General features: G+C 48.7%; 2 long non-coding RNA genes across 2 annotated transcripts in view; one reads left to right on the top strand and one right to left on the bottom strand.

Annotated features, from left to right (window-relative positions):
- Window positions 1–5,125, top strand: part of LOC144894068 (uncharacterized) — a 247,101-nt gene extending 241,976 nt beyond the window's left edge. Inside the window, exons 2-3 of the long non-coding RNA XR_013624770.1 lie at window positions 4,410–4,605; window positions 4,951–5,125. This is a non-coding gene — a long non-coding RNA (uncharacterized LOC144894068). The remainder of the gene's footprint in view (window positions 1–4,409; window positions 4,606–4,950) is intronic.
- LOC144894069 (uncharacterized) lies at window positions 190–3,277 on the bottom strand. The gene is made up of 4 exons (XR_013624771.1): window positions 3,170–3,277; window positions 2,964–3,050; window positions 2,700–2,793; window positions 190–216 (listed from the first exon to the last, which is right to left on the bottom strand). It is a non-coding gene; the product is annotated as an uncharacterized LOC144894069 (long non-coding RNA).
- Window positions 5,126–25,320: the final 20,195 nt, after the last annotated feature.

The raw sequence follows: 25,320 nt of genomic DNA, 5'->3' as shown, positions 1-25,320 counted from the left end.
TTTAACACTTCTCCAAAAATTATATATTTTCTCAACACAAAATATTGTATGTTAATTTTTTACGTTTCCACTCACCAGTTGCAAAACAGGATTCACTTCCATTTGTCATGTCAATACCATCTGATCCTTCCTTTGCAGAAGCACATTTTGAATCTTCTGTGACAGATAAATCGTTGTTGTGTTGTCTGCCTTCTACATTTACAGAATAGACATCACCTGTGTGCAAGTCAGGGTCAGTCTTTTGCAGGGAAATGAGATGGAGAACCATCTTGAGAGTTCATAGAACATGTTACTTCATGGTATGTATACTTCAATTTTAATGTAATAAAGAAGTTAGAGATTGGTTAAAAGAAAAATTCCAGATATTAAGCGCAATTGAAGTAGTCTTCTAGGCCACCCTATTTCACATGTTCAAATACTGCTAAACTGGAGGTTCGTGGAACCAACAAGAAGGCCATTTGTGTTCAACAGGGTTAAAGTATTTAATTCAATTAAAATAAAATCAAGATTGAAAAAATTAACTCCACTCTACTCTGAAGATTGAACTCTCAAACCTGTCTCCCTCCTCCAAGTCCTGGTGGCATCTGGTCAAATCTGTTTCTGCTGTTTGTTCCCCTTCCATGCCCTCCCTTACCTCATACGGCCACACACCTGACTTTGCACCTGAAAAAGCTGAATGCCTCAACTCCGTGTTTGCCTCAAAATGTTGTGTCCCAAACCCATCGCTCTCTGTACCCATCTTAACCAGTCATACACAGCTGCTCCCAGACTCTGTGCCCTTCTCTCCCGACAAGGCGGAGAAGTTTGTCAATACTCTACTCTGATTCCGCAACTGGCCCAGACAGCATCAGCCCACGGGTCCCCAAATCCTGCTCTGCCGTGCTATCACACTCTCTCTCTGTTCTCTTCACCCTCTCTTTTGCTCAAGGTCATCTGCCATCTGCTTGGAAATCAGCCAACATTACCGCTTTACAAAAAAAATGTGCAAAAAGAGATCCCTGCAACTGCAGACCAATGAGCCTACTCCCAATAATCAGCAAGGTCATGGAATCCATCATCGCTTCTGATAATAAATAAATCCTTCCTCGTCTCCAAAGGCTTGATCTGTGATCATCATTTTGGATTAAGACCAGGCCACTCCAATTTGAACATGCTGCTTCTGCTGTCTCAACAATGGATTGAGGCCTCAATGCTGAACAGGAAATCAGAGCCGTCTCCCTTGACATATGTCATGCCTTTGATACGTTCGGTCACCCTGTCCTGCTCACCAAACACTCCTCTTATGGTATCCAAGGAAATCTCCACCCATGGCTTGTGGAGTTCCTCTCCAGTCATAGTAAACGTGTGGCCCTGAATGGAATGCCCTCATCTCCCCTTCCTGTTAAGGCTGGAGTTCCTCGAGGCAGTGTTCTGGGCCCTGTGCTTTTTCTGGTATTCATTAATGAGCTGTGCAACTCTCTAAAAAATCCTCTATCTTTTTGCTGATGACTCCACCCTCTGCTGCTACTTATCTCAACGCTGAGATTGACAGGCAGCAGCCTCTTCACTCTCTGCAGACGGGATAAAATCACAAACTGGTCAAAAAAGTGGAACACGCCATTCAATCCTGACAAATCTCACATCATCACTATTTGTTTTTGTAAAGACCATCTGGAAAACCTGCTGTCACTCAAGCTTTTGGGTCACACTATCTGCCATGATCTTTACTGGGAAAACCACATTTCCAAGCTGGCCTCCAAAGGCAGTCGCCGACTGGGCATCCTCCGTCGTGTGAAGGTCTTTATTTGCACGACTGAGCTTCTCACCATAAACAAGGCTTTCATCCATAACTTGATGGAGTACTGCTCTCCCCTCTGGTGCTCCTGCCTCACACCTCACTCAGCTTCATGCTGTAGAAACCAAAGCTTTTAGAATCATTGGCATCTCCCTTGATGAAGCTGATTCTGAGGGCCTTTCACTCTCTCTGCAGGCAGGTCGGTAGTCTTTCTGTGTTCTACTGATTCCTCTCTAGCCAAGCTCCTAAAAAAAAATAGTTGGTGGTTGAATTCAGTCAGATGATATGAAAATATTGTTAAAATTTGAAGTCAATCAGATGAAAATTGGGGATTTTATTAATTTGAAAAAGTGGTTGACCTTTGGCCTATGTTGGCTTTTTGGCCTACGCTAATCTCAAAAATAGTTAGTGGTTGAATTCAGTAAGCTGATATGTAAATCCTAATCAAATTTCAAGTCAAATGGATGAAAATTGAGGATTTTAGAAATTTGAAAAAAGAGGTCGACTTTTGACCTATGTTGACCTTTTGGCCTACGCTGATCTCAAAAATTGTTGATGGTTGAATTCAGTTAGCCGATATGAAAATCACATTAAAATTCCAAGTCAATCGGATGAAAATTGAGGATTTTAGGAAAAGAAAATTTTAAGTGGTTGACCTTTGGCCGATGTTGACCTGTTTACCTTTTGACCTCAAAAATATATAGGAGTTTGTCGGACCACGAACTCTACCATTTGGTGAAGTTTTGTGAAGATCAGTTAAAAACTGTAACCTGTAGGCAAGCATAAGTGAGCGGACACACAAACACACAAACCGGAGTAATGAACAAACTTGAGGAAAAAAAAAGAAAAAAAAAAAGCCCAAGTAACAAACGTGTTATTATGTAGAAGTGCAGATTATTAACTTTTTACATCCCGATTTACACACCTGTTACGGATCGTTGTGCAGGTCTGACACCATCCTCTTCGCACCAACACTCGTTTAAAGGTATATCGGTGTTTTGCACGAACCGGACCAGAACCTTCAAAGTTATGAAACAATTAGAACACTCATTTTCAAAGACCTTTCGGCACGCTCAAAGTGCAAAATGGAACATCCTTCTCAAAATGTAACCACGCTGGTCATAAAAACACTTTTCAAAGAAAATCAAAATATATTTATCATCAATCGCTCCAGTCTCGTGAAAACGACCTGAGGGCTGGAAGGTGAGGCAGCATCTACCTCTGGCAAGGGATAGGTGTCCGTTTCGACCTCGAATGGATCACTGTTATCCAAGGCCTAAAAGAAGCACAAACACCAGAAGATGGATTACCGCACGTGGACCCAGTCTCACATCACGGATAAACATACCAATGGCAATACTGCATCTATACTTCGTAACGACAGCACGTACGTACCATGGGCCTGCGCCCAAACGATCACACACCACGTGGCAATTAAAAGTACACCAAGCGCTGTAAACACGACATCGGATCGAAACGAGGGCGAAGAGGACGCTCACCTCGCAATTTCAAGGAAAATAAATAAAAGAGAAACCAATATGAGGTTAACCGCAAAAGACTGTTCGCACCTATGTGACGAATCTGGGGATCTGAATAAAAACACCTTCTTTGAACGTTAAGGTATGCTTTAACCCAAAATATTTTTCGGGCGGTGTATAGGCAACGAAGCGTTACCTCGCATGCTCCCGGAAGTTAATTTTTTTATGAAAACTGCTTGAAAATCGAAATGCCAGTGGGTGGAGTCCACTGATCTCTATCATAACTGGATGGGTGGACTAATGGTGATTGGCCAATTCTCGTTGAGGCAACAGGAAGTGACCTGGCGACATCTTGACACCCCCAAAACAATCGTTCATTCGACTTGTTGCGTGCTTGCGGACCTGGTGAATGCTGCCATAAAAGCTAGATATATATAGTAATTTTGGATTGCAAATCAACTCTTTTAAGAATTTTATTGTGACAAGCAACAGGATGCCTGCGTGCGTTTCGTTTGGTTGTACAAACCGCGATGAGCGCAACAAAAGAGAGAAAGGAGTGACTTTCCATCAGTAAGTTTTAAATTTTTTCTTCATGACTTTGATTTTCAATGTCTGTCGGGCCTTGTCGTCAGGCTCACGTAGCCCTAGCGGACCGCATATTGTGAATTGTTATTGATGAAATATTAACCTGCACAGTGACATTGCCCGGGTCTACTAGTTCGCTAGGACTAAGTTGACCAGCAATTGTATAATTTATGCACTAAAATGTAATTGTTGACTGTTTATTCATTTGTGGAATGACTCGTTGACAGTGATCTCAATGTATCAGCGTACAGAGGCACATATTAGAGCAGGAAATATTTAATTGCATGGGTTTATCCCTGGTCTGTTCTAACTTGTTATAACAGATCTTCAACTCGCAGAACTGCTGTTGATAATCAGGCAAAGAACAAAATAATTTTGGCCTAGCAGCAAACAAAAATACAGACTATAATTTCAAATTTTACTTTTACCGACAAGTATTGTTTATAGTAAATTTTGTTCTCCCTATGTGGGAATTCCCATTTTCATTTTATCATGACCGACTATTGTTATATTTCATGACAACATCTGTCAACCAATGCAAGGATGACTAACAGAATGTATTTGGCATGCAGGTTCCCACACTGTGATCCAGAAAGGCTACGGAGGTGGGTGTTGAACACAAAGAGGGACAAGTGGCTACCTAATTCAAGATCACGTCTCTGTTCCGACCATTTCACAGACGACAGTTTTGACAGGACTGGTCAAACAGTTCGTCTGAGGCCAAATGCAGTTCCCACCATTTTTGGATTTCCTGACCACCTTCAGAAGGTAAATGCAAATGTCATGATCTCATGAGTACATTTTCAACAACAAATTAAGTTTCATGTCTTTTGTCATTTGATGTTAGCTGATGTAATTGCTATCGATTTCACTGCATTACACAAGACGATGTGAATTCAGCAGTCTCAGGATGCCTTCTTGAGACGATTCCAACGCAATCAGCCTTGTGTTTCTATGTCAATTAGTTCCTGAGATATTACGCAAAATGTGATTCTAAGGTTTTTTGAGATCCTGATCTCGTACAGCTCGTATTATAAAGCACCAGAGCATTTGTAAAGTTGTTCTGGATAGATATATACTGGAATATAATTATTTTTAATATTTAATTTCCAGAAAGCTACAACTCGCAGACAAACCAAAGTCAGGAACGACTGCACCACTGAACCAGGCTCCAGCACAGAGTCCACTCAACCTGATCCAACATCTGAGTCCATGTGCCACCAAGACCACTCCTATGCCACGATGGCATCTCCAAGAAAATTGAAACACAAATTGGATGACGCCAGTGCTCAGCTGCAAAGTTGCAATAAGAAACGAAAACTTGAAAAGCAGAAAACAAGGCGTTTGTTGCAAAAAGTGAATGATATGAGTGTGGTTGTGACATCTTTGCGTGATAAGAACTTGATCACCACAAATTGTGCGGAAATGTTGGAGACAACATTCAGTGGTATTCCAAAAGAAGTCATGAAGAGAATTCTGAGCAATACGAATAAATCTGCATCCTATCCAGAGGAACTAAGATCATTTGCTATGACTCTTCAGTTTTACTCCAGTAAAGCATATGACTATGTGAGAGAGTCTTTTGATTTGGCCTTGCCACATCCACGTCAAATTAGGTCATGGTACAAGGGCATCGAAGGAGATCCAGGTTTCACCAAGGCTGCATTTAATGCCCTACAAATGTGCGCCAAAGACTACGCAAGCCAAGGGAAGGAGGTTGTGTGTGCCATCATGTTTGATGAGATTGCAATTCGCAAGCATGTTGAATTCGCCAATGGAAGATACCATGGATATGTCGACATCAGTAGTGGGAAATTTGATGATTCTACACCGGTGGCAAGAGATGCTCTGGTGTTCATGGCCGTATCGGTGAATGAATCTTGGAAAATACCCTTGGGATATTTCCTCATAGTTGGCATGAATGGCGAGCACCGCGCTAATGTTGTCAAGGAATGCTTTCACCGTCTACATGAGGCAGGTGTTCGAGCCGTCTCGCTTACATGTGATGGACCTTCTTGTCACCTGGCCATGATGCGTTGTTTGGGTGCAAAAAGCGATGTCACTGCATTGGATCCATCTTTCGCCCATCCAGCTGATCCAACCCAAAGAGTGCATGTGATTCTGGATGCCTGCCACATGTTGAAGCTGTTGCGGAATGCATTGGCAGACGGTGGACTTTTCCAGACCAGTGATTGCAGGACTGTAAGGTGGCAGTACATTGAAGAGTTGAACGCTCTCCAAAAATCCGAAGGACTTCGTCTTGGAAATAAACTGAGGAGTGCTCACATACAGTGGAAGAAGCAGAAGATGAAGGTAAATCTCGCTGCGCAAGTTTTCAGTGCCAGTGTTGCTGATGCATTGCAATACTGCAATGAGCGTCTCCAACTGCCACAGTTCAAGGGATGTGAAGTGACAGTGGAATTTATCAGGCACATCGACAGTGCCTTTGATGTGTTGAACAGCAGAAATCCCCTTGGGAAAGGCTTCAAAGCACCTATGAGGAAAACCAACAAAGACAGATGGTGGAAAATAATGGAAGGAGCCAAAAAATTCCTCCTCAGTCTGAAAGATAGATCAGGCTCTCCGATGCATCTCGGTCCTCGGAAGACAAGGTTCATTGGTTTTATTGTTAGCATGGAGAGCACAATCAACTTGTTCTCTGAACTTGTTGATTCACCAAATGCCCCTCTGACATATCTCCTGACATACAAATTCAGTCAGGATCACATCGAACTATTCTTTGCAGCTGTACGGGCACGAGGTGGCTTCAACAACAATCCCACAGCGAGACAGTTCAAGGCGGCGTATAAGCGCCTTCTGGTCCGACATGCAGTCAAGAACGGAACAGGAAATTGTGCAATCTTGGACAGAACTGATGTTCTCCACATTGACAACGTATCGCAACCACAGTTAACGTGGCAAGAAAATATGACCTGCTCATCACAGATCCCACTGCAGATGAACATGATTATGCAGATACACCGAATTTTGAGGTGTCAGAGTACAAAGAAGCTGCTGTCAACTACATTGCTGGTTTTGTGGTGCGCATGATGCGGAAAAGAACAAGTTGCATGCAGTGCACGAAAGCATTGGGTGCTATCAATGGAGAGAGCCACCAGTTTGTGGCCATGAAGGACCGTGGAGGCCTGGAGCAGGCATCCTCAAGCATCGTCTCCGTATGCATGGAAGCTGAGAAATGTTTTCAACGTATGATGAAAATATCGGATGGAAAACTTCCACAAGGTCAAGGAATCTGTTCCGCAGTGGCAAGGAGTGTACTAAAAAACTCATCTGCAATGAATCTTTTTCCTGATCTCCATTCGCACCAGTTCGATACAGCAGTGGAAGACAACCACATCCACAAGCTGGTGACCATGGCTTCATCCTGCTACAGCAAAATAGAGCTTTTCCACATGGGAAAAGAACACACAGAAATTATTACTGGTGATAAAGTGCGAAAGCAAATGTCAAGATTAGTGCTGTTCAAGCATCAGTGAATTGAATCTAGTTGTGTGTTTTGTGCACTGATCTCTATAATAACTATAGAGATCAGTGGTTTGCGTCCATGTAGTGTTCATCATTGTGAACTTCAGTATTTTGTGGAACATTAATGTCCACAAGTCCTGTTTATATACTGTCAAATGTGACATGGATGTTGTATATGTTTGTTATTACTTACCTAGTTAATATCGTGACATCATTTTTGCACATGTAATTTTTATTTGCACAAATATTTGGGTTTGTTATTATTGTTTCAGTGAAAGTTGTGTGGAAGTGTAACTCAGTGTAACTTATTGATTGGCACTGGTAACTCATTGATTAAGACTGGTAACGAAGCAGATAGACGATTTCGTAAATGAATGCCAAGAATGTGCACGAACATGGTAATCTCTTGTCCACCTGGTCACAGCCCCAGGCTGGAGCACCCCCCTATCGTTTGGTAAATGGAACTCGCAGCAGGAGGGGAGCGAGCTGGTGCCAGGACTCGGTGCATGCATGACCTCGGGGCATTAGCGGAGAAGGGATTAGCGCGACAAGGCCCATAAAAACCAGAGCAAACTATGAGTCAAGAGACTTGTCACCAGAAGCTCTGACCTACGGAACGGAACGGAACCCTGTGAACAGCGCTGAGAGAGAGCACTCATCCTCAGAAGCCCTGCACGACGGAATGAACGCGTACCACGAGTTCGGCGCTGCAGCTGAACAAGAAGGACTATGCGGATAGAGTTAACCTGGTCCATTGAGTTAAACGATATTATTTGGTAATGGAATGAAGTGAATAACCAGTTAATAATAAAGTCATGACCTTTTGTAAAACCTGTTTCCGACCATTGGCGTCTTGAGTCTCACCCACCACTTCCACTACAGTTGCATCTTGCCAAATTTATTAATAATTCCTATACATGTGTTTTGTAATTACTTTGTTTCATTTTGTAATTGTTGGAATCTCGCTCTTGATGTATTGGTACTATATCTACAAGACAAATTCTTTTGCACAATAAATCATACAATAAATTTGTTATAAATAATAATTAAGTTTTGTTGCTGCATTTTCCAAGATTGTTCAAAAGTATGTTAAAATGCTTGTTTGAATGGCGTTTTAAGCTGAACTTAACCTTGTAATTCACTTCGGATACACTGAATAACAACATCTTCTCAATCCATGTATACATCATTATGATAAATTTTCAGATATCTGACGCTGAATAGAAACCAAAATGCACCTCCTCATTTAACTGAAACTTAGACAATTATTAATGAGGATAACCTGGAGTTGGCAAGAACAAACAACCTATAGTAACCATAACTATTATACACTATATACACCATATGAAGTAGGTGCAATTTATGTTTTAATATAGCACTGGTTCTGTTATGAAACACGTATTTGAATGCGTTGGTAATGAACATCCGCAAAGTGAGTTGGACAGTTCTCACTAAAAGCCTAAAATTTATCCTTCCAAAGCGTTTTGATATTCAAGTATGATTCAAGCGCTATATAAAACATCATATTATATATCTTTTATGTTTATTATAATAATAGTTATTGTCATTTGCGTGCAGTGTTTGGTGACGGTCATCGTATAGTTAGTACAAGGCATCGCTCTTTTTGGGGGTTCCAAGATGGCGGCGGTTTTGCATCATCCAATGAGGCGTCTCCACCCATCCAGTTATTATAGAGATCAGTGGTGGAGTCAGCCTTCCTAATAATGACGTCGTTGTGGGTGGAGTCAGGCCAGCTGGCCAACCAATGGGCGGAAAGACAGACACAGATGAACAGAAAACTTGCGCCACTTTAATATAATTATACAAACACAATTGCTTGTTTTAGAACGTTAACTGTTCTTGTTTAAAATGAAACTTATTTGTAAATGCTATAACATTCACATTACGTATCGATGATAACGATTATATCGTCCTGCAAGTCTTCGGTGCCGTCCCCGGCTGCTGTCACCCACTCATTGTGTGTGTGTCTGTCTGTCTGTATGTCTGTATGTCTGAATGTCTGTGCCTTCACCTCGAAAACATAGGCTTCATCCCAGTGACTTTTGTGCGTTAAATAAATTAATGTGCCCATGTGATGTGCTCGTACATAGACATGCCTGCGTGTGCTCGTACCAAGACCTGCATGTGTGTGCTCGTACTAAGACGTGCATGTGTGTGCTCGTACTGAGACGTGCATGTGTGTGCTGGTACCAAGACGTGCATGCGGGCGCCATCTTGTAAAAACCTCGCACATCTCTATCTCTAAACTGCTCCATGGAAGAAATTGAGACCTGGCTCCAGGGTCGGCGTCATGGGTGGGGGGGGGGGGCATTCTCGGGCCATGCCCCCCCAAATGAGTTATTGTGCCCGCCCCCCCACAGGCCAACCCTTTGGCGCCAAACTTTGCGTTTTATTAATTAATTGATATTTATCATATTAAAAGTGAAAATCTTTTCGCTAAAAGAAATGAAATAAAAACAAAAATAAGAAAAGAAAAAAACACACCCTGTTGGTCATATTTGCATCAGGTCATATTTGAGGAAGTAGTTTGCTCATTGACGAGGAGTTTAATAAGGTGTGGGACATGGCCACGGCTGCCAGCGCATCACTGAGACCCGCGATCCCCAAACGGAGACGCAAAGCGAATACAAATATGGATGAGTATGTCGTTATGGGAACTACAGGACACAGAGATGATGATGAAAAAACAGAACTTCAGAGACTGCACGACAACACTATTGATTCAGTACTTGGAGAGATGGATCACAGATTCAGCGAGCGGAACTCACACTTTGCGAGTGCACTTGTTGCACTGAATCCAGAAAGTGATACATTTCTTGATGTAAAGGCTGTGAAGAATATTATGGACCTGTCACGATCGCCTATAATTGAGACAGTGTACGAAGTTGCGAAACACTTTTTCAGCCCACAAAAACAATCGCAGCCAATCGATGGGGATTGGACGACACAGCACATCCTCTCAAAGTACCACACACATCTGATCGGAATGCCCAGTGTACTGACTGCTTTCAAACATGCCTCAACATTTGGCGCCTCCACAGCAATGTGCGAGAATTCATTCTCCACTCTGAGAAACGTATTTTCGGACCACAGACACGCAATGCTCCACAAAAGAAAGGCCCAGTTGGTTCAGCTGCGTTTGAGAGGGACTTAACCCGAAAATGCACAACTGGGTAGAAGGACACCATTCTTAGGAGGTTCAGCACCAACACTCGCCGCCTGCAACTCTTCTGAAGGTAAGCCATGCGTTTAATTTACTTTATGATGCCAGCCTTGGCTTTCATGATTATTACGCAAAATGTTGAATGATTTTTGGGTTTGTCTGCATTTATTCGGTAAGAGTGGAGAAAAATAGTCTATTTCAAATGATGGTCCAATGACGCGCACAGTGCAGTGAGTGAAAGAGTGAAATAGTGAGAGCCAGAGACGTGGCTTGTACGTCGGCTATTGTGTGTGTGTGTGTGTGTGTGTGTGTGTGTGTGTGTGTGTGTGTGTGTGTGTGTGTGTGTGTGTGTGTGTGTGTGTGTGTGTGTGTGTGTGTGTGTGTGTGTGTTTCTTGATTTGTCATTATCTTTTGGTGGAAGATAATTTGTCATTATCTTTTGTTGGAAAATCCACTATACTGTTTCTCATATATTTATATGTTTCTTCTATGTTGATGTGATTTTAATGTGTTTGTTAAACTACATTTATATTGTAGCGGTTGCCGCTGAGCATACACAATCACCTTACACCTGCCGAAGACGCAACCAGGGAGCGATCACTGTACCGGGCTCGCCCAGGCCGCCCGGACATGCCCAGACGCACCTTTCCCAGGCATTCCCGGACTCGCCTTTCCTGGGCTCGCCCGGGCACGCCCGGTCTCGCCTTTCTCGGGCATGTCCAGACTCGCCTTTCCCGGGCTCGCCCAAGCCGTCCGGGGACGCCCAGTCTCGCCGTTCCCGGGCACGCCCAGTCACCTTTCCTGGGCAAACGCTCCGGCATGACGTGTTTGATTGCATATATATATTGCTGCCCGATAAACGGGCTTTTCAGAGTACCCGAGTTTTGGTTTTGCTCAATAAAGAAACTCGGACGAATTCCCGTCTTTTGTTGCATCAATCCTTTCGACTCGCGTTGGAGCACAGCTCCTTCACTGGTGACCCCCGACATGGACACGGCAGTTGCCCTTAAACTGCCTACCTTCTGGGAGGCTCACGCGGCGGTTTGGTTCGCCCAGGCGGACTCCCAGTTTGCCCTGCGAGGCATTACCGCCGACGACACCCGCTTCCACGATGTGGTAGCGGCACTCGGCTCCACCACCGCGGCACGTACCCTGGGCCTCCTCCAGCACCCGCCAGCCGCTGACAAGTATGGCGCGATCAAGACGCTCCTCCTCGACGCATTCACCCTCTCACCGGCAGAACGCGCACGACGCCTGCTCGACCTGCCCGAGCGAATGGACTACATGCTCTCGCTGCTCGGTGAGCACTCCCCGGATTTTCTTTTCCGGGAGCTGTTCCTCCGCCAGCTGCCTAGCCAGGTACGCTTCGCCCTGGCAGGCACGCAGATCACGGATCCCCGCGCCCTCGCCAGGGAAGCCGACAAGATCTCCTCGGCAGGCCAGCACATCGGGGCGGCTACCTGGAGCCCGCCGCCGTCCGAGGTGACGCCCATGGCGCCCGAGCGCCTGGTGCGGTTGGAGGCCGAACTGGTGGTGCAACTGGTGGCCGCCACGCCGCGCCGACCGCTTCCAACACGACGGCCGGGGCCTCCACCTGACCAGGCGTGGTGTTATTACCACGCCAGGTTCGGACAGTAGGTTCAGACATGCCGACCCCCGTGCACTTTCGGCAAGTCGGGAAACGGCCGGGCCGGCGTTCATTACCAGCCATGAGCGCCGGCCACTCGGGCAACTTGCTTTTCATCAAGGACAAAGCGTCCGGGCGGCGTTTCCTTTGTGACACCGGCGCCCAACTGAGCGTCATACCCGCCTCCGAACAGGACAGGCAGACCGCCGTTTGCGGCCCCTCCTTGGTCGCTGCCAACGGATCAGCAATCCTCACCTTCGGCCCGCGCAACGTCACCCTCTGCTTCAGCAGCCAGCGCTTTAATTGGACCTTTGTGACCGCAAGTGTGCCCATGGCTTTGCTAGGCGCCGACTTCCTCTGCGCGCACGGGCTGCTGGTCGACGTCAAACGGCGTCGCCTTGTCAACGCCGAGACTTTCAGCTCCCTGGCATGCACGATGAGCAGCTCCGCGCCGACCGAACTAGCGTGCGCCCTCCCGGTGGCGAACGAGTTCGCTCGCCTGCTCGCAGAGTTCCCGGTCCTCACGCGGGCGACGTTTTCGGCCATCGCAGTGAGACATGGTATCGAGCACCACATACCAACTACGGGCCCGCCGGTCTATGCCAGAGCCCGCCGCCTCGACCCAGCCAAGCTCGCCGTGGCAAAGGCCGAGTTCGACGCGTTGGAGCACCTCGGCATCGTGCGGCGCTCCGATAGCGCGTGGGCCTCGCCACTGCACATCGTGCCGAAGCCGGGGGGGGGGGGCTGGCGCCCATGTGGCGACTACCGCCACCTCAACGACGTTACCACCCCCGACAGGTATCCCGTTCCGCACATCCAGGACTTTTCCGCCCGTTTGGCGGGGCGGGTCATTTTTTCGAAAATTGACTTAATACGGGGATACCACCAGGTACCTGTCAGGCCGGCCGACGTCCCGAAGACGGCCGTCATCACGCCGTTCGGCCTGTTCGAATTTCTGAGGATGCCATTTGGCCTCGAACGCGGCCCAGGCGTTCCAGCGCTTGATGGACGGCGTGCTGCATGACCTGCCGTTCCTCTTCGTCTACCTGGATGACATCCTGGTCGCCAGCACGTCCCGGGCCGAGCACCTCCTCCACCTCCGAACACTGTTCGGGCGCCTCAGCGAGCACGGCTTAATCGTCAACCCGGCCAAATGCCACTTCGGCACGACGGCCGTTGACTTTTTGGGCCACAACATCACCAGGAACGGGGCCATGCCGCTGCCAACCAAGGTCGAGGCCATCACCGAGTTCCCGCGTCCCCGCTCCATCAAGGCCCTGCAGGAGTTCCTCGGCATGGTGAATTTCTACGACCATTTCGTGCCCCGCGCTGCTCAGCCTTGATGGAGCGGCATTGAACGCAACTTTCGGCAACTTTCTGAGATATCATGCTCAAGCAGAGACAGACAGACGAAAAATGACTCATAGAGCGACACTTGGCAAAGCACAACAAAGTATAATGGCACTCAGTGGAGCATTCTTTTGACCTCAAAAATAATTAGTGGTTGAATTCAGTGACCTGATATGTAAATCGTTTTCAAGGTTTAAGATAATTATCGGATGAAAATTGACAATTTTGGCCGATGTTGACCTTTTGGCCGATGTTGATCTCAAAAATAGTTAGTGGTTGAATTCAGCAAGCTGATATGTAAATCATATTCACATTTCAAGTCAATCGGATGAACATTGAGGATTTTAGAAATTCAAAAAAATATGGTTGACTTTTGGCCTGAGTTGATCTCTAAAATAGTTTGTGGTAGACTTCAGTAAGCTGATATGTCAATCCTATTCAAATTTCAAAAGCACTGAATAGCCCGTTAACACGGGCGACAATTTATATCAAAAGTTCACCACACAAAAGCCATGCCTCTCAGGCGGGGCGTTGTATGCAAATAAGGCAGCCACGCCTCTCAACGGGGCGTGGTATGCAAATCGAGAGTCCGCCCGGGCAAGGCAAGTCCGGACACGTCCGGGCAAGTAACCGCCCGCCGGTTACATCATCGGCCGGTGCAAGGTGATTGTGACATGCTTCCGGTAACTGCTACATGCGCCCCCCCCAGAATTAACTTGCACCGGAAGATTCAGTTTGAGGGGGGTCTTGATGACCCGGCCGAAACGACCCCTGGCGATTAGTGTGGGGGTGGTCGGTGGCGTGGCGGTGGATGGTCGGGCGGGGGGGGGCTTGGTTGACGGGGGACGGCCCCGTCGCGGAGGAAGGGCCAACCATGGAGGTTGGTCGAGGTCCAAATGGGCCGGCTTGAGGTGGTCCATGGAGATGCGGTCTGGTTTGCCGCCGATGTCAATGATGAACGACTTGTCATCCCTCTTCAGGACCCGGAAAGGTCCATCGTACGGCGGCCGGAGCGGTCCCTGGTCGTTCTGGATAAAAACATACTCCGCAGTGTGAAGTGCTGGTGGGACGTGGGGTTGGGGGCAGCCGTGGTGGGCACGGGGGCACGGGGGCAAATCTCCTGGCGGCCTCCTGGAGGACTGCGCGTTGGCGAGCCGCGGACCAGGGGCCGGTGGCGTCAGGGATGAAGCTCGGCGGTGGAAGCCTGGAGGTCCTCTTTAGAGGCCGTTCGGAGGCCCAATAGGACCCACGGGAGCCTGTCGGCCCAACCGTCGTCCTGGAGGCTGGCCCTGAGAGCGGCCTTCATCGAGCAGTGGAACTGCTCGCACAAGTCATTGGCTTGGGGGTGGTAGGCCATGGTGCGGTGTAGGTTGACCACCAAGGCCTGGGCGACCGCGCCCCAAAGCTCGGAGGTGAATTGCGGGCCTCTGTTGGAGGAGATGTCCGAGGGGGCACCAAAACGGGAAATCCAGGTGCCAATGAAGGCCTGCGCCATGTCGGCGGATGTTGTTGATGCCAACGGGACGGCCTCCGGCCACCTGGTGGTCCCGTCCACCATCGTGAGGAGGTGGATGAAGCCCCACGAGGAGGGAAGGGGTCCCACCAGGTCCACATTGACGTGGTCAAAGCGCCGCGCAGGCACGTCGAATGGTGCCAACGGGGCATGGGTGTGCCGGTGGACCTTCGCGTGCTGGCAAGCAACACAGGCATTGGCCCAGTCGCGGATGTCCTTACGGAGCCCGTGCCAGACGAACTTTGCTGCCACGAGCTTCTGCGATGCTTTCCGGCCCGGGTGGGAAAGGCCGTGGAGAGCGTCAAAAATGTGCCGCTGCCATCCGGTGGGCACGATGGGGCGAGGTTGGCCCAGGGAAACGTCGCACAGGAGAACTGTGCCTGTGTCCTTGAAGGGGACGTCGGCCAACCGCAGGCCTGTGTCCTCTGTCCGGAAGGCTTGCACCATGGGGTCGGCGGTCAGGTCGGCCGCCATGCGGGCGAAGTCCACACCGAGGTGGACGGCGTTCATGCCGGACCGGGAGAGGCAATCGGCCACAGCGTTGTCCTTGCCTGCGACGTGCCGGATGTCCGTCGTAAATTCGAACACGGCGGAGAGGTGGCGCTGCTGGCGGGCCGACCACGGCTCTCCAACCTTGGCCATGGCGAAGACCAGGGGTTTGTGGTCCACAAACGCCGTGAACGGGCGGCCCTCTAAAAGATGGCGGAAGTGGCGAACGGCCAGGTAAAGGCCGAGGAACTCATGGTCGAAAGCGCTATACTTGCGCCCGTTAGGGCGAAGCTGCTGGCTGAAAAAGGCCAGCGGTTGCCAAGCCGCGTTCACCCACTGTTCATGCATGGTGCCCACCGCGTAGACGGAAGCGTCCCTGGTGAGGGCAATGGGTGCGTCGAGCGCCGGGTGCGCCAGCATCGTTGCGTTGGCGAGGGCCAGCTTAGCGCCAGTGAACGCCTCGTCCATCTCTTTGGTCCAGGCGACGTCCTGCTTGGCCGGTTTGCCCCGGAGGGCTTCGTACAGGGGGCGCATGAGTTGGGCGGCGCAAGGCACGAACCGGTGGTAGAAATTTACCATCCCCAAATATTCCTGTAGGGCCTTGCTGGAGCGGGGGCGTGGGAAACTTGTGACTGCCTCCACCTTGGTAGGCGGCGGGTCGGCCCCGCGCTTCGTGATGCGTTGCCCCAGGAAGTCGACGGCCGTTACGCCAAACTGGCATTTCGCCAGGTTGATGATGCCGTGCTGGCCGAGGCACTCAAAAAGCATGCGCAGGTGAATGAGGTGCTCCGCCCGGGAAGTGCTGGCGACGAGAATGTCGTCCAAGTAGACGAAAAGGAAGGCGAGGTCGCGCAGCACGCTGTGCATCAGCTGCTGGAAGGCCTGGGCCGCGATCTTAAGGCCGAACGGCATGCGAAGGAACTCGAAGAGGCCAAAAGGTGTAATTACCGCCGTCTTCGGCACGTCGGCCGGCCGGACGGGTACCTGGTGGTAGCCCCGAATGAGGTCGACCTTGGAAAAGATCACCCACTCCGCCAAATGGGCGGAAAAGTCCTGTATGTGTGGTATCGGGTACCGGTCGGGGGTGGTGGCGTCGTTGAGGCAGTGGTAATCGCCGCATGGTCGCCATCCGCCACCCGGTTTGGGCACGATGTGCAGGGACGACGCCCACGCGCTATTTGAGCGCCGCACAATGCCCAATCGCTCCATCGCGTCGAATTCCGCCTTCGCCACGGTGAGTTTGGTCGGGTCGAGGCGACGAGCCCTGGCGTAGACCGGTGGACCTTTGGTCGGGATGTGGTGTTCGACGCCGTGTTTGACGGCGACGGCGGAAAACGTCGACTGCGTGAGGACAGGAAACTTGGCGAGCAGGCGGGTGAAATCGTCCGCGGCCGGGAGTGCGCAGGCTAGCTGGGTTGGTGCGGAGCCGCTCAATGAGCAAGCGAGCGAGCTGAAGGTCTCCGCGTTGATGAGCCGACGCCGTTTGACGTCTACCAAAAGCCCATGCGCGCACAGAAAATCTGCTCCCAGCAAGGCCATGTGCATGTTCGCCGTGATGAAGTCCCACCTGAAGCGCTGGCCCCCGAAGCAGAATGCGATGCCGCGCGAACCGAAGGTGCGGATAGAGGAGCCGTTTGCGGCAACCAAGGCGGGGCCGCAAAGCGCGGCCTGTTTGTCCTGCACCGAGGTGGGTATCACGCTCAGCTGAGCGCCGTGTCGCACAAAAAACACCGCCCGGACACTGTGTCCGTAATAAACAGAAGGCTGCCTGAATGGCCGATGCTCATGGCAGGCAGCGAGCGCTGGCCTGGTCGTTTCCCGAACTGCCAAAAGTGCACGGTGGGCGGCACGTTCTGGCCTTCTGCCCGAAACTGGCGTGATAGTAGCACATGGTCCGCGCTGGTGGAGGCTCCGGCGGTCGCGTCGGGTTCGGTCGACGGGGCATCGCGGCGGCCGCTACCGCCAGTGGCGCTAACTCGGCCGGTGGTGGCGCCGGTCGTGGCGCGGGCGTTGCCTCGGTCGGACCAGGGTTCCAGGCGGCCGCTCTGACGTGTCGCCTGGCCGAGAAAAAATTATCCGCCTCCTTGGCCAGGGCGCGAGGGTCCGTGGTGGGCAAATTAGCCAAAGCTAATCGTTCCTGCCCGGGTAGCTGCCGGAGGAACAGCTCGCGGAAGAGGAAATCTGGGCTGTGGTCACCGAGTAGAGCAAGCATGTGGTCCATGCATTTGGATTGACGGGCTCACCCAGCTCCGGGAGGTCGAGCAGTTGTCGCGCGCATTCGGTCTCTGAGTCCAAACGCACCGAGGAGTAGGCCTTTGAGCGCGCCGTATTTGTCAGCGTTCGGCGGGTTCTGTAGGAAGCTCAGGACCCGGGCAGCAGTGGAGGCGTTGAGCGCGGAGACCACGTGGTGGTAGTGCGTCGTGTCCTCCGTAATGTTCCGCAGGGCGAATTGAGAAACCGCTTGGGCGAACCAGACGGCTGCGGGCGATTCCCAAAAGCCAGAGAGCTTCAAAGCTACAGATGACTCCATCGCCATGTTCTTAAAAAGGGGTCACCAATTGTGGAGCTATGCTCGCACGATAAAGCCGGACAAAATGGACGACACCAGGAACGAAGTTTCACTGAGCTGTTTATTCTAGCTCAACTCGAAAGAACTCAAAAGCACTGAATAGCCCGTTAGCACAGGCGGCAATTTATATCAAAAGTTCACCACACAAAAGCCACGCCTCTCAGGCGGGTCGTGGTATGCAAATAAGTCAGCCACGCCTCTCACCGGGGTGTGGTATGCAAATCGAGAGTCCGCCCGGGCAAGGCAAGTCCGGACACGTCCGGGCGAGTCCGGGCAAGTAACCGCCCGCCGATTTGCATACCACGATCATCGGCTGGTGCAAGGTGATTGTGTCATGCTTCCGGTAACCGCTACAATCATATTAAAAGTGAAAATCTTTTCGCTAAATGAAATGAAATAAAAACAAAAATAAGAAAAGAAAAAACACACCCTGTTGGTGATATTTGCATCAGGTCACATTTGAGGAAGTAGTGTGCTCATTGGCGAGGAGTTTAATAAGGTGTGGGACATGGCCATGGCTGCCAGCGCATCACTGAGACCCGCGATCCCCAAACGGAGACGCAAAGCGAACACAAATATGGATGAATATGTCGTTATGGGAACTACAGGACACAGAGATGATGCCGAAAAAACAGAACTTCAGAGACTGCACCACAACACTATTGATTCAGTGCTTGGAGAGATGGATCACAGATTCAGCGAGCAGAACTCACCCTTTGCTGGTGCACTTGTTGCACTGAATCCAGAAAGTGATACATTTCTTGATGTAAATGCTGTGAAGCATATTATGGACCTGTCACGATCGCCTATAATTGAGACAGAGTACGAAGTTGCTAAACAGTTTTTCAGCTCACAAAAACAATCACAGCCAATCGATGGGGATTGGGCGACACAGCACATCCTCTCAAAGTACCACACACATCTGATCGGAATGCCCAGTGTACTGACTGCTTTCAAACATGCCTCAACATTTGTCGCCTCCACAGCAATGTGCGAGAATTCATTCTCCACTCTGAGAAACGGATTTTCGGACAACAGACACGCAATGCTCCACAAAAGAAAGGCCCAGTTGGTTCAGCTCACGTTTGAGAGGGACCTAACCCGAAAATGCACAACTGAGTGGAAGGACACCATTCTGAGGAGGTTCAGCACCAACACTCGCCGCCTGCAACTCTTGTGAAGGGAAGCTATGCGTTTAATTCACTTTATGATGCCAGCCTTGGCTTTCATGATTATTACGCAAAATGTTGAATGATTTTTGGGTCTGTCTGCATTTATTCGGTAAGAGTGGAGAAAAATAGTCTATTTCAAATGATGGTCCAATGACGCGCATAGTGCAGTGAGTGTAAGAGTGAAAGAGTGAAATAGTGAGAGAGTGAAACAGTGAGAGAAAGAGACGTGGCTTGCAAGTAAGCTATATTTTGTGGTGTGTGTGTGTGTGTGTGTGTGTGTGTGTGTGTGTGTGTGTGTGTGTGTGTGTGTGTGTGTGTGTGCGTGCAAGAGAGAGACTTTGCAGCATGTTTTTAAATTGTAACTGGGTTGGTGTGTTGATTGTTGACGGCAAACTCTTATTATTAAGCATTCACATCATAGATTGAGTTCTCCAACGGCAGTTTGTGCCCCCCCCCCAACCCCCGGTTACCCTAATACCCCCCGATTAGATTTGTTCTGACGCCGACTCTGCCTGGCACATTGTCAAGTACTCCCCATGGGGAATAAGACATGTTAACGATGATGTCATCGGTGCCTTCGTTATGACGTCATAATTCGACAAGGACAACACTTATCCGATCATTATTTTTAAAAATTTCAGCAACTGTTGGTCTGATGGACACGAAATTTTCACCATCGGAGCACCTCCTCGTTGAGAACATTTTAATGATAATCATGACGTCATATGTCATGTGATACAGGCGCCATCTTGGAAAAACCGAAAAATGTTGCAGCTCTATATCTCCAAAACCGCTGTATGGAAAAAATTGAAACATCTCATTGTAAAGAACTCCATATGGTGAATACATGTTAACGATGACGTCATTGGTGCCATAATTATGACGTTGTAGCGGTTCCCGCGGAATGTACACAATCGCCTTGCACCTGCCAGGACGCGGCCAGGGCGCAATCGCCATGCCGGGCTCGTCCGGACGGGCCCAGACGCGCCTCTCCTGGGCATGCCCGGACTCGCTGTTCCCGGGCACGCCCGGTCTCGTCTTTCCCGGGCATGCCCGCTCTCGCCTTTCCAGGGCTCGCCCAGAGCGCCCGGGCACGCCCAGCCTCGACTTGCCAGGCCGCGTCCAGGAGCCCGGGCATGTCCAGACTCGCCTTTCCAGGGCTCGCTCGGCTCTAACCGCATTCAAATGCATTCAAACTCTAATACAGTGTACTCCAGAGGGAACAAGTTGACAAGTTGACTGCGCATGGCAAGTATTCTATGAATACCATCTTGTTCCCCTGAAAGAGTTTCCATCTCCAATGTTGTTTCTGATAGTTTCTTCAAATTCCCACTGTCTGATCAGTTTTAACATACTGAGAACCTTCAGATATGCTAATAACATTAGAATCAGTATCGGAATCGGAGGTCAACGTGCAATGTTTGTCTATGTAAACCACAATTTGGATCAAGGTGGATTATGAGTGCGACGACACTGGCAAAATCGAAAATCGACACTTTAGGGCTTTTTTTAGCACTTTGTGATTGGCAAAAGAAAAGAAAAATATCAAAATATTTTCCCATTCAAATTGTACCATGGTTTTCAGAAGAAAAAAAATTGCGTTTGGGTTCCTCTTTATCCGAGGCCCAGCACAATTTGTGATGCAATGCCCGTCCGCACAAAGCTGGCAGAGAGCTATATAGCCGAGTCAACAATGAAACCCAGGCAAGACGGCTCAAAAGTAAGTGCGCTAGCTGGGCACCATCTTGTCGGACCATTGCAACCAGGTGCACACACATTTATGTACTTGAAACACAAACCTGAAAGCAATCGTCTGATATTCATCATACCCAAGTAGCCAGGAAATCAGCTCAGTAACATGTGATGTCCCTCTGTACCGACCTCGTCCTCATATCCCCTCTCCATTCCTTCCATCTTTATTTTGTTTTAAACGAGCATCAATCTCAATAGATCAGTACTGCAGAAATGCACTAATTGGCAGAAGTCCGACACGTGTGAAAATGGTAATTTTAACCCTTTTCCTTCTCTTTCCCCAGTGAAGAATATGCAATAGAGCAACGACTTGTCCGATATAGTACCAGTACCTACAATTTGTTTGCTTATTTTTTTTCTTTCTTTTTGGGGGGTGGGGGGGGGGCGGGGGCCTTAAATTATCATTCAAAACAGGTAGGCTGTTTCTTTTCCTTTTTTAAATCGCATTCTTTAATCGCGCTTTTCAATTGCCGTTCTTTCAGTTTATTATTAAGAGAAGAGGGTTAACAGGTGAGCTATATTTAAAATAACCCAAAAAAGGGTCATGGTCAGACTTTGATTGAAGGTATTTCATCAATACATTGTCGCAGTTTTTAGTTTTATAAGTTCATTTTACAAACAAATTGCATGTCTCGGTGGTGTAGTGCTTCGAGCGGCCGCTTCAAGTCCGGGAGGTGGGGCAGTCCAAACCCCAGCCAAGTCATACCAAAGACTTTTAAAATGGGACGCGCCGTTTTCTAGCATTTACATGATAAGAGCACTGACAATCGTCATATGTTGCCATCCATGGAGAGAAGGAAATGGCACCCATGAGTGTGGTTAGAAAGGTGGCACCATTGGTACCCAGAGTACCCAGGGAAGTGATGGCACTTCCCCCAACCTCATTGGCTGTTTGTTTCTAAAAGCCCGGTGTTGTGTCTCTGTATTTGTCTGTGTGGATGTGGTGTGTATGTGTGTGTATATGTGAATGTGTGAGTTCCACTTCAAACCTTAGATACCGCAAAAAAAACCAAAATAAAATATATGCATATCTTGTATATGCATATGCACATAAAGTATATGCATATCTTGATCGTGTCATATCACGATATGACATATCTTGTCACTGGCTAAGGATTTGAAGCTGCAATATGCATCATATTGTTGTGGTTTTGGAAAATTCACCCCCTGAGCGGAGGGGGGGGGGGGGTACACCGATGTACACCCCAGAAATCCTGAGATAGTTATTTATTTGTCTATGGTAAAGGAATACCTCTGCCCATTGTCTGACGGGATCGGGAATGGGAACATGCGTTGTGGTTCGTTTCGTCTGACGTTCCGCAACCTATGGGTCGCGAAGGATTTTCAATGGGTCGCACGATCGTTTCAGAAATCGCGGGAAAAAAACTTTATCGACGATTTACTTCTCCCGACTGAACAGAACAGAGATCAAACGAAGGCCGACACAAACTTTATGGTGTGGACTCTTCCACTGCGTTGTACCGATGTACCACGCTGTACCGATGTGCCACCCTGTACCGATGTACCACGCTGTCCCGATGTACCATGCTGTACCGATGTACCACGCTGTACCGATGTACCACGCTGTACCGATGTACAGCGCTGTACCGATGTACCGAGCTGTACCGATGTACCGCGATGTACCGTGCGTGCATCCGGTCAGTCAAATCATACGTTTAGTTTCCGACACGCGAATGTCCATCGCTTTTCATACGAAAGATTGAGCTGTGAGCGTAAGGTACTCGCCATGGCTGGAAAGTATCAGCCTACGTTGCTGTACTATGGGTTACCTTGAATATCGATAAGCACAATGTTCATCGACCACAGTGTGTGGTATGCCTTGACGTGTTGGCCAACGAGTCCCTCAGGCCCCAAAAGCTGAAACGGCAACTCGAGAAGAAACATAGAGATCATGTCAACAAGTCGCGGGAGTTTTTTCTCCGGAAAGAACGCGAGATGAACAACAGCAAGTCAGTAATGAGTTCGGCTGTTTTCCGTCGAAGGGACTGACCAAAGCCAGCTTCCTGGTGGCGGAGAAGATAGCCAAAGAAAAGCAACCGTCGCTATTGCGGGTAAGTTTTTTTTCGTAAAAGTATTTCACTGCGTTTGGCGGTTTGTAGGTTCATAAAGTAATACATGGCGCTGTAAGTAGAGTTAAATTTAGTTTTTCATTTCGTCTTTAGAATATTGATGTGTTGGGTTCTTGCTTACTACTACTCGTGCCATGTAGACGTTGGTATATCACAACTTCGTAAGTTTTATTGTTTGTTGCAATACAGCCATTCTTAAACTTTGCCTCTTTTTTAAAAGTACGTACGGCAACCACATCGTACATATTGAATTTTTATAATGCTTTGGAACAGCGGTTCTTAACCTGGGGGTCATGACGTACGCTGATACGCAAACAAAATACTGTATGGTATGTACCTTTGTTAGGTTCCTAAAAATGGGCTCAACAAATTGATATGCTATTAATGACCCCTTCATGACCCCCGAAAACCCCCAAACGACCCCCAGGTTATGAACCGCTGCCTTGGAACAAAATCAAGATCAATGATGAAGTGAAAGAAATGTTCATGTGTTATTTTATTTATCTTGTATTGCAGAGCAACTCATCCTGCCATTCGCCAAGGCGATGTGCAGAGAAGTGTTGGAGAGACGGCGGCTTCCAAGATAAGCAGCACCATGCCGCTTTCTGCCGACACGATTCGCCGACGGATAATAGACATGGGCGAAGACATCGAGCACCAGCTGTACGCAAACCTAGAGGCCAACAAGTTTGTCATCCAGTTGGACGAGTCAATGAACATCGCACAGAAGGCGTTGATCCTCGTCTTTGTTCGTTATCGGCATGGCGATGATGTTATGGAGGATCTTCTGGCATGTGACGAGCTGCAGACCAAGACCATGGCCGCAGAAATATTCGCAGTCGTCAACAAACACGCCTCAGGTGGGAATTTCCTGATGCCATTCATGACGCCGTGGATGTGTGAGGCAGGTTTCTCAACGGTGACACATCTGAAGTCCAAGTATCGAAACAAACTGGAGACAGTAGCCCTGTGCGCCAACCTGAGAATCGCATTGTCGCCGCTTCAAAGCCGAATCAATGATCTCGTAGCCAATATGCAAAGTCAACCATCGCACTGATGTGGATAATCCACATCTACAATGTTGCTAACGAAACATTTGAATTAGGCTTGTGTTATGGATACCAGCCCTAATTATGGTGGTTCTTGTTATCATGGTTGATTCTAGATGATGCTTATTGTGGTTAAAAGGGTTAAAAGCGCTCCTGGCAAAATGTGGCTGGAAATCGGATCGTGACCCGGAAGAGAAGGAGGGGAGGAAGAAGAAGCGGCGGAAGATCGTAAGCAGACGTTTCTGATTGCAGCTCCGTACCGAGCAGTCAACCGTACAGTAAAAGGGAACTTTACCTCCTTGAAAAGTCCGCGCGATAGGAGATCGCCGGATTGCTGCGGAGCCTGTGTAGTCGGGTATCCTCACTGAGGTGGCCGAGTATCCTTACCTCCAAACCCGGGGGCGAGAGAAAGCCGTCCGCCATCTTCGCCACGCGCACAACCGGCAGTGACCGGGTTTTTGTGTCGCGTCGGCCGGGCGTTATTCTCCGGTGGCTTGCCGGGTACGGCGGTACAAGACCGTGGCTTTTGGAGGGTTATTGAGGAGACTCGCGGATTGAACCGCAACCGTGTACGTACCAGAAATCGGCTTTGGGAGGTTTCCCATTCTACCGCTATCGTGCGGGGGATTGGACCACGTGACCTGTGGGTTGGTTCGATCGGCTACGCCTCCCCTGATTGGAATCGGAAATTGATTCCACGATCGCTGGAGCGAATCGATCGCCTGGGAGGAGTACAGAGACATTGGGGAAAGGGCCGTGAGTTTGGGGGTTAAGGGACTCGATAAGGTGGTGCCACCTGGAGATAGGATTATATGGTGAAGTGCTGTACTAATTGGGGTCGTGATTCCTGTGTGGGATTTATAATATATTGTGGTTTATTTGTAACCCTTGGTGTGGACTCGTTATTGATTGGCTTGCTTTCAACCAAGGACAACACATCTTTCTGCCGGGGACTTCCTCGGGGTTCGGAGGTTTACTGAGACCAGAGGATGGGGGAGGACCCCGTAACAGCTTGTAAGTTTCACTTTCGGGTTTAATCAATGAAAGTTGTTTATTTAATGTTGTTCACAACGGAACATTGAACCTGGGTATAAGTTCAGATGCATATCGGGGTTTTTCAGTAAAAGTTATTCTTGTTTTGTTTATCAGTTCAAGTTACATTTTAAGTTCATCTATTCACGATGAAGATTAAAATAAAGTTC

The sequence above is a fragment of the Myxine glutinosa genome, chromosome 1, assembly GCF_964187855.1.
Source record: "Myxine glutinosa chromosome 1, kmMyxGlut1.1, whole genome shotgun sequence".
In the NCBI taxonomy this organism is placed as follows: domain Eukaryota; kingdom Metazoa; phylum Chordata; class Myxini; order Myxiniformes; family Myxinidae; genus Myxine; species Myxine glutinosa.
The sequence above is the reverse complement of the archived record's forward strand: the minus strand, read 5'-3'. Positions and strand labels throughout refer to the sequence as shown.